General features: G+C 46.8%; 1 protein-coding gene across 2 annotated transcripts in view; it reads left to right on the top strand.

The window, feature by feature from the left end:
* Positions 1–5597: 5597 nt before the first annotated feature.
* MCFD2 (multiple coagulation factor deficiency 2) overlaps positions 5598–8887 on the top strand; it is a 9447-nt gene continuing 6157 nt past the window's right edge. Inside the window, exon 1 of one of the 2 annotated variants that reach the window (XM_008575358.1) lies at positions 5598–5663. The gene's annotated coding sequence lies outside the window, so the exon portion shown is untranslated. Of the gene's footprint in view, positions 5664–5857; positions 5985–8887 lie in introns of those variants that run through there. The other variant, XM_008575357.1, reaches the window with a different exon arrangement.

Below are 8887 nucleotides of genomic sequence, written 5' to 3'. Positions count from 1 at the left end.
CAAGTAACTGTCTTCGAGTAGCTTAAACAAACAGGAGTTCTCCCCACATAACAAGATATCTGGAGGTAGGCAGCTGCTGGTACTGGTCAGCAGCTTGACAGCATTGGGCTTGCCTTTCTGAAATTCTCTACAACTTCCATTCATGGCTGGAGGATGACTTGCTGAGGTGTTACATACCTATTCAGAAGGGGACAGTCTACACCAGTTACTATCTCCTTTATCAGAAAAGCAAGATTCTCCAAATTCTCCTTATGTATCATACCTAGAACTGTGTCACATGGCCATCTAGCTGAAAACTAAAAAAAAAAAAAACCACATGGGAAAGTGAATGTTTAATGTTTTTTAGCTTCTATTGTAGAGATGGAGGGGGTCAAATGTGGAAATTGGGCTGCCCCCGGTATAATCAGCAGAGTATGCCTGGTGCAGCTCTTTAGTACCTAAAACCCCACTTACCTACATACACATTTCGCATGGAGTGCACTCACTCCTCCACAAAGCAGATAACCTGCAGTCTCACCAGCTCCGACATACAGTTTGAAGTCCAGGTACTCTCTGTAGTGTGTAGGCCCCTCTTTCAGGTCCAGATGTGGCTTCTTGTGGTCTGGTGATTTAAGCTAAAGGATAAGTTTCTTTTTCTAAAATGAAAAAGATGGAAAGGACCAATTGTTGGGGAGGATGTGGAACAACAGAACTTTCATATGCACTTGCTGGAGTATATACTATATTGATACAACCACTTGGAAAAACTTTTGGCAGTATCTAATAAAGCTGAACATCTGCATTCCCTATGAGCCAGCAGTTCTATTCCTAGGTGAAAATCTAGCAGAAATGTGAACAGAAGTGCAACAAAAGACACATTCTACAATGTTCAAAGTAGCATTATTTATGATAGCCTAAAACTGGGAACTACTCAGGTGTCCATCAATGGTAGAATGGATAAGAATATAGTGTATATCAACACAATGGAATAGTACACAGAAATGAGAATGAATGATCTCAAACTACACCAACATAAATGAATCTCAAAATAATGTTCAGCAAAAGGAGACATAGACAAAAGAGTATGTACTATATGATGCTATTTAAATGGAATACAAAAATAAGTAAAATTGCTCTGTGGTGTTAGAAGTCAGGATAGCAGGTACTTTGTGGGGAGAGGATGGTGTTTGTAAGGTAGCACAAGAGCCCCTAGGGTGTTGGTAATGTCATGTTTCTTGATCTGGGTGCTGGTTACATGGATGTGTTCAACTTTGAAGCTGTACACTTTTCCACGTGCACTTTTCTTTGTGTATACTACACATTAATAAAATGTTAAAAAAAAAAAGCCTACACAGGAAAATACATTCAATGTACAGTGTGAAGAAATAATAAAAGCTTCCATTCAGAAAAAAAGAGGAAAGGGAAAACAGTATATCCTGGTCAGCAAACCACATTCAATCCTACTAGATAGAAATAGAAGAGTCCCTTTCCTGGCAGTGTATTAAGTTCTTGGTTGGAGAATCTGGAAGCCCTGCCCTTGTTCTGTCCTCTGGTTGTGCAGAATGCACACCTTTTGCATTCCACTCCCTGTTGGAGGGAATTCTGGGATCCAGGGATTGCCAGAGGGTTGAACAACAACAGATTGTTGTTGACTAGGCTTGAGGTTTTAGGGACACAAAATTCCCACAATCATTTGTTAGACTTCTGGTCAATTCCATGTATAAGTAATCACAATCAAATAACTTTTCTAGGGAGTCTTTAAATTGCTTTTTGTTAAATGTTTTTTATTTTTTCAAATAAGTAATATATGAATATAGTTTAAAAATTAAAGCAATATTAAAAGGTATAAATTGAAGTCTTATTCTCACTCCTGTTCTCATCCACCCTGGAGTCCCCTACATAGGCAAAACATTGTTTTGAGGCAATGTTCAAAACAGCTGAAGAAAGAGATGCCACCTAGAATCTATCTTGCTACTTGAGGCCTCAGTCTTATCTTCTGATAAGGCTGCCTCACCTGTTTCTACATGTGCTGCTTTCAGCTTGGGTACACAAAATAAACTGGTTCCTTCAACCCAGGAAGGCTCCAAGTTATAGGGCTGTTGGCCAATTTAGATTGTAGGCTGCAGGTAAAAGGATCCTCTCTTACCAAGTCCTTACTTTCTTTAATCCCTGCTCTCAAGTCAATTATTTCTTTTTTTTTGTTTTTAAAAGATGACCGGTAAGGGGATCTTAACCCTTGACTTGGTGTTGTCAGCACCATGCTCACCCAGTGAGCTAACCGGCCATCCCTATATGGGATCCGAACCCGTGGCCTTGGTGTTATCAGCACCGCACTCTACCGAGTGAGCCACAGGCCGGCCCTCAAGTCAATTATTTCTTTTTCTTTTCTTTTTTTTTTTTTTTAAGATGACCGGTAAGGGGATCTCAACCCTTGGCTTGGTGTTGTCAGCACCACGCTCAGCCAGTGAGTGAACCGGCCATCCCTATATAGGATCCGAACCCGTGGCCTTGGTGTTATCAGCACCGCACTCTCCCAAGTGAGCCACGGGCCGGCCTCAAGTCAATTATTTCTAATCTAGATTTGCCACTCTCTTCAAGGAGTTTGCTGAAAGCTACTAAGAAAGCCAGCACTCACTAGTGTTCTATATTGTTCCTGAGATTTCCCCTAAAATACAACTGTGGTTGGCAAGCAGTCTGTACACAAGGTCCAGAAAGTGACAGCAGTTTGACAGTTTCACTACTGCTTAACAAGGGTCACTAGCTTTCTGGTACAGAATAGAGAGTCTTCACCACTGACTACCTTAACATCCAGTTAGCCAATTTCACACTTTAGTATCTGTTTTTAGCATCTTGCTTCTGGTACCAAATGATTTGCCTGTTAGGAACGGGTTCAGCTACAAGTTAGAGACCCACCTATACATGGCTTCTCACTCATGGACTAGAGTAAGGCAAGAATGGAAGAAGGGAGGTCAGTTAGGAAGCTCTCTCTCAAGAAGTCCGATAACAGTTGATAGTTCCTTGGACTATAGTAGTAGTAAGTAGAGGTGGAAAGAAGTGACGGACTCAATATACTTTGGTAAAATCAACAGGATTTGCTGAAGGATTAGATACAAAGGTAAGGGAATAAGAGGAATGAAGAATAGATCCTAGAATTTTAGCTTGAGCAACTGAATGACAGCAGCAACGTTTACTAAAATGGACAACACTGAGAGAGGTGCAGGTTTCGGGGTGAAAATCAAGTTTTTTAGGGGCCATGCTAAGTTTAAGATCCCAGTTAGACATTCATGTGGAGATGTCAAGTAGGCAGTTACTTGGAAGAGTTAGGAATTATGGGGAGAGGACATCACTAGAGAGAGAAATTTTGGAATCATCTGCTTAAAATGGTATCTAAAAGGGCCGGCCCGTGGCTCACTTGGGAGAGTGTGGTGCTGATAACACCAAGGCCACAGGTTCGGATCCCATATAGGGATGGCTGGTTCGCTCACTTGGGAGAGTGTGGTGCTGACAACACCAAACCAAGGGTTGAGATCCCCTTACCGGTCATCTTTAAAAAAAAAAAAAAAGGTATCTAAAGCATAGGACAAGACCAAGTCACATAGGAAGAGTGGGTAGATAGAGAAGGAGACTCAGGACAGAACCCTGGGTACTTTGATATCTATAGGTTGAGCAGGGGATGAGAAGCCAGTAACAGCCCCCAAAAGAATAACCAGTGAGGTAGGAGGAGGACCAAGAAAGTGTGGTATCAGAAAACAAGAGAAGAAAGTGTTTCAAAGTGGGAGTGGTTGACTGTGATGAACAGTGTTGAGAGGGCAAATAAAATAAAAACAGATCAAAGAAGAGACCACTGGATTTGCATGGGGATTGTAGTTTCAGTAACACGGTGGGGAAGAAACTAGAGAGCAAACTTATATGCTGATGGGAATGATCTGGTAGAGAGGAAGCAATTATTGATTCAAGAGACACATGACAGGATAATATCCATAGAAGAAGTGGAAGTAGGGCCGAGTCCGTGGCGCACTCAGGAGAGTGTGGCGCTGGGAGCACAGCGGCGCTCCCGCCAGTGGGTTCAGATCCTATATAGGGATGGCCGGTGCGCTCACTGGCTGAGTGCGGTGCGGGCAACACCAAGCCAAGGGTTGCGATCCCTTACCGGTCACAAAAAGGACAAAAAAAGAAAAAGAAAAAGAGAAAGTGGAAGTATTGGCTAGATAGAATGAAGACACTTTATTCATCTACCATACACTGACCTTCTTGAAGAGACCGTGTCTCATATTTGTATTTGCATCTCTAGAAGCTCCGAGCACAGTGCCTAGCAGGTAGAAGGTACTAGAGAAATGCTATTGAATTAATGAATAAATGAACAAATGGAGGGATGGATAGATGGACAGACAGCAGGTGCAAGGCAGGAGAATGAGCTAGATCAAACTAACCCAAACTTCAGAGTAAGGAAAGGAGAAGGGGTTTTGAATCAATAGGGTCTCTTCAGGGACCCTGCAATTTTTCTCTGGGATAGGGTTGGCAGGTTCTTGGATGAAGGTGGGAAAAGGAATGAGGCAATCAATGGCAGTGGTGTAGGTCAATTTTCAAGGCATTGGTCTATTAAAGTAGACTGAAGGGAAGGTTCTGGGATCATCTACCTGCTTAACCACTTTCTTCGTGTCTCTCCCTTTCTGGATCCAGGTTTATATGAAATATGATTATGTATCTTTATGGACACAAATGAGAGAAAGCATTTTTTAAATGACAGTCCTACGTTCATTTATCCAACTGGTCAATAGACAATTCACTGAATGACAACTCCTATAGAAGCAAAGTGGTAAGGGCAGGATTATACAGGGATTATTCGTTTCCTTTATTTGTTCATGGGCCTATTTTTGTTTTTTGGTGTCTGGCCGGTGGGAACCCTTGACCTCGGTGTTGTAAGTACCACGCTCTATCCAAGTGATCTAACCGGCCAGCCCCATGGGCCTGTTGTTTTTAAGTGCTTTGTCTTCTTTTCCCTTCAATGATAAAAGCAACTGATTTCACACATGCACAGGTAAGGTAGTATTTGAACTGGGAGTCCCATGAAGTCTCGGTGGCACCCGTCTGCGGGAGTGAATGGGTACCACGGCTGGGGGGGGCTCGTGGAACGCTGCGAGCAGAAGCTGGAAGTAGGCCAATCTTGCAAACGCAAAAGCCAAGGCCGGCCAGCGTCTTCTAGCCGTTTCATTAGGTGAGAAATTAAGATTGTTATTACCTTTCTTCCCAACTGTAAAGGGGAGGTGGCAGCAGAGCTGGGAACCAGCTTTGGAGCCCGCCCCCTCCGGATCCGCCAGCCTACGGCCACGCCGAACTAGGTTCCCAGGGGCTTCCGGGATTGCCTCGCAACCTGCCGAGCCCTAGGGCTTCCGATGGCTCAACCCGCACTGCAGCCGCGTGTCGCCCTCGGGAAGGCAGGTGAAGAACTCTGTCCAGTGCTGGGCCGGGCCCGTTACACGTGGACTCAAGCGAAAGGACCACAAGGCCGGCCTCCAGCAGAGGGCGGGGCCCGTGGCGTCAGAGGGCGGGCAGCCGGCAGGCAGCGCGCGTGCGCAGAGTTGGTCAGGGGGCGGGGTGGGGCGGGCCCAGAAAGAGCGTTCTGGGGACGGGGGCTGGCGAGGCTCACGCTGGAGGGCTTCGCGTCTGCGGCGGGGACAGTGAGGGTGAGTGAACCCGCGCTCGGCCGAGGCCCGACCCTGGGCGCGGAGGTCCGCGGGCGGCACTCAGGTGTCCGCAGCGGGGCAGCATCTCGGCGCCCCTGTGGGGGGACTCCGAGCTTCAGGAGTGATGTGGATCGGGGTTGGGGGGTTCGGCCCCCGAGCCGTCTCGGGACTCTTGGCTGGCCAGGAGTAGGGCCTGTCTCCCGGAACAGAAGCCTGTGTCCCAGCCCGGGGCTTTGGGGCCAGACGGGTCTGCCCAGGCCGATCTCCGTCCCCTTCGCTGGCCCCTGGGGACCTCAGGACCAGTGGGACCAGCTGTGCCGGGTGGGTAGTGCCCCTGGCCCGGCCTAAAGCGCGCGGGCCGGAGGGTTACTCTCCCTGTGTGCCTGGTTCCCCATCTCCCTCTGGGGCGGACCGCGCGTCCTGTCGGGCCTGGCGAGGTTGGCCAGACTGTGCCGGGGCGCGGGAGTGGGAAGGCGGGGAAGCTGATTTCCTCTTGTATTCCCTCTCTGGGCATGGCACCTCCATCCATCCAGGTGCCCAAGCCAGAAACCTGGGCGTCATTCTCACTGCCTGCACTCCTTGACCCACCCGCATCGAATCCATCGCAAAGCTCTCCTGGATACGTCACTTCTCCCTTCGCATCCCTCTGCCCTGTCTAGCTGAGGCCACCACTATTTCTCCTCTGGACTACCTCAGTAGCCTCCTGACTGATCCCCTGCATCCCTTCTTGATCTTCTGTAGTTCTGTACAGGGAAGCTAGAGCCATGTTCTTAAAACACAAATCTGATCATGTCTCCAGAACCCTCCCCTCATTCCCTTACCCTCCTTTGTGGATTTGTATTGTTCTTCCAAGCTCTTGAACAGGGCTTGCATAGCCCTTCATGATCTGTCCTCTTTTAACTTTACTTTAGACTCCTTCGTCTCCACGGTACTGTGTCTTCAACCATATTGGGTCTTTGTTAGTTCCTAGATAGGAACAAGTTCCTTCTGGGCATAGGTGTTTGTTACAATACGTTCCTTTTGTTTGAGGCACTATCCTTTGGTTGAAATAATCCTTCTCATCTTTCCTGAGTTACTTCAGGTGTGAGTTAGGGCTTCTGGGGTACCCCAGGGGTGTCTATTTACTGGTCTGTCTTTTCCACCAGGTGGTAGTATGTGTGAGAGGAGTCTGTCTGGGTCACAGTTCTATCCTCAGTACTATATGGTGTTGGTATGTTAGTTAAACTTTTAAATGCCTGCATTGGGCTCCCTAAATGAACACATAGATCTAGTTATTAAATGCCTGCTTTTTCAGAAATAATACTCAACCCTCAGCCCTTGTAGAGGTTTCTTAAGCCTAGGAACTTGTTTATTTTCTTGCCTTCAGTCCAGCACCATGGCAGTGGCAAGAAAGTACCAGAGCTTTTCTTTGGCATTCCTCTGGGTTCAGGATGTCTAGATGTTGCTGATTGTGGCTGCTTTGAGTTTGTATTCTTAGATGAGGCCACCTGGCCTGAGAAAAAAGCTGCTACCAGCTGCTGGAAGGAAGGCTGGCTCCAAACTCTCATGTGCTGGTAGGAATAATGACACAATGAGAGGGAAGGGTGGGCCAGGCCAAACCACTCCAAAGGGAAGTTCCAGCTTAGGCCAGATCTGCTGTGATAGGGAACAACACACCTAGGAGCCAAGACCCACTGCCCTGATCCAGACATGAAGGCATACTATCCCTGGGTCAGCTCAGCAGAGTTCAGTAGGGTAAATGAGTGACAGAGAAGAGAGGATGCTGGCCCTTGGAGAGGGAGGAAAAGAAAGGAATGGAAAAGGAGAACAATATGTTAAGGTCAAATGAATGTGAGAGGCTGTGGACTTAGGTCAGAGGAGGGAGCAATCGCTGTTGGAAGAATCCTGAGATGACATTTGAAGCAGGCCTGGAAGGAAGAGGGAGAACAGACAGGTGGAACCAGTGGGAGCAAAGGCTGTGTGACAGGAAGAGGCTGTTGGAGCAGTGAGGGGGAGCCCTGTTGCAGTCAAGGGATTGTGGGATGCCCACTACTGACCATGGTCCAGCACCTCCCTCCCAGAACTGAATCTGATCCTTGTGAAGTTTGTCCCAAGGCATGGGTTGTGTTCTGAAGTCTCTTTGCAGAAATCTCTCCTCCCTTGTTTTTTTCTCCAGCCCGGTCTTTATAATTTCCTAAAGAAGGCCAGTGAGCTCTGGAACTCCTGGAGTTTATCTTCCAGGCTGTTTGCCCATGGCCTTGAGCTAAGTAGTTGGAGTGTGGATGATGCAATTTTTTCTTTGGGCAGAAGGGAGTTGCTTATGTTTCCTTTTGACTGTGAGCAGTTTAATTTGTTAGGTGGCAGTCAGATTCCCAGTTTTCAGTGCGGCACTTGGGGGGATTTTTTTCTGTGTTTATAGATTTGGCTTTTATTGTGTTCCAGTGGTTAGAAACCTGCAACAACAAACCAAATGGGACATGTTCAAAACCAGGGGTTCTTGGCCTTTATCCTGCCTGCCTTGAAAAAGGCATAATTTGGATCCACAGTTACTGTATTATTTATTGCTTGGTTGCTTTTTGGTGTAATTTGAATAGATCTCCCCTGCCTCCCCCCACCACCAATTTGATAGACTAAGCATCCAACCAAATAGTTAGAAGAAATGGTGCCATGGGTTCAAGGATCACTCAGCTCAACTATCTATCTGATAGACATCTCCCAAAGAAAAGTTTTATCTTCAGTTACATTGACATCAAAACTTGGCAGCATATCTCTGAAGGTGGTAATCCCCCCAACCCCCCAGGTACCATGGCACACAGGCTGAAAACCACCAGCCTCTGTGCCAGGCACTGTGTCCGATGCTGGGAATGTAGATTTAGTCCCTACCCTCTCACAGCCCAGTTCAGCAAGGGGCACTGACAAGTTAATCAGGCAGTTTTCAAGATTGTGTTCACAGCTATTACCAGCGATGGACAGGAGCCTTCTGAAAGGAAGCACTTGGGATCATATGGGAAGAACACCTAAGCCAGACTTGGAACTGAAGAGGGCTTGCTGGAGAAAGAGCATTTGATGTAAATGAGTCTGAAAGGCTTGGGAGAAGCTGGATTCCCCTCTCTGGTCCCTCCTGTCCTAGAACTCTAAGATGTGTGGTCACAACGAGTTGTCTGCTCTGTCCTGGGCAGAGTAACTTGAGACCTTGTTTTTCTTTTTTTTTTTTTTTTTTTTTTTTTTTTTTTTTTCGTTTCCCG

This window comes from Galeopterus variegatus, unplaced genomic scaffold, assembly GCF_000696425.1.
Source record: "Galeopterus variegatus unplaced genomic scaffold, G_variegatus-3.0.2 Scaffold1172, whole genome shotgun sequence".
Lineage (NCBI taxonomy): Eukaryota > Metazoa > Chordata > Mammalia > Dermoptera > Cynocephalidae > Galeopterus > Galeopterus variegatus.
Note: the sequence above shows the minus strand (reverse complement) of the source record. Positions and strands in the feature narration are given on the sequence as shown.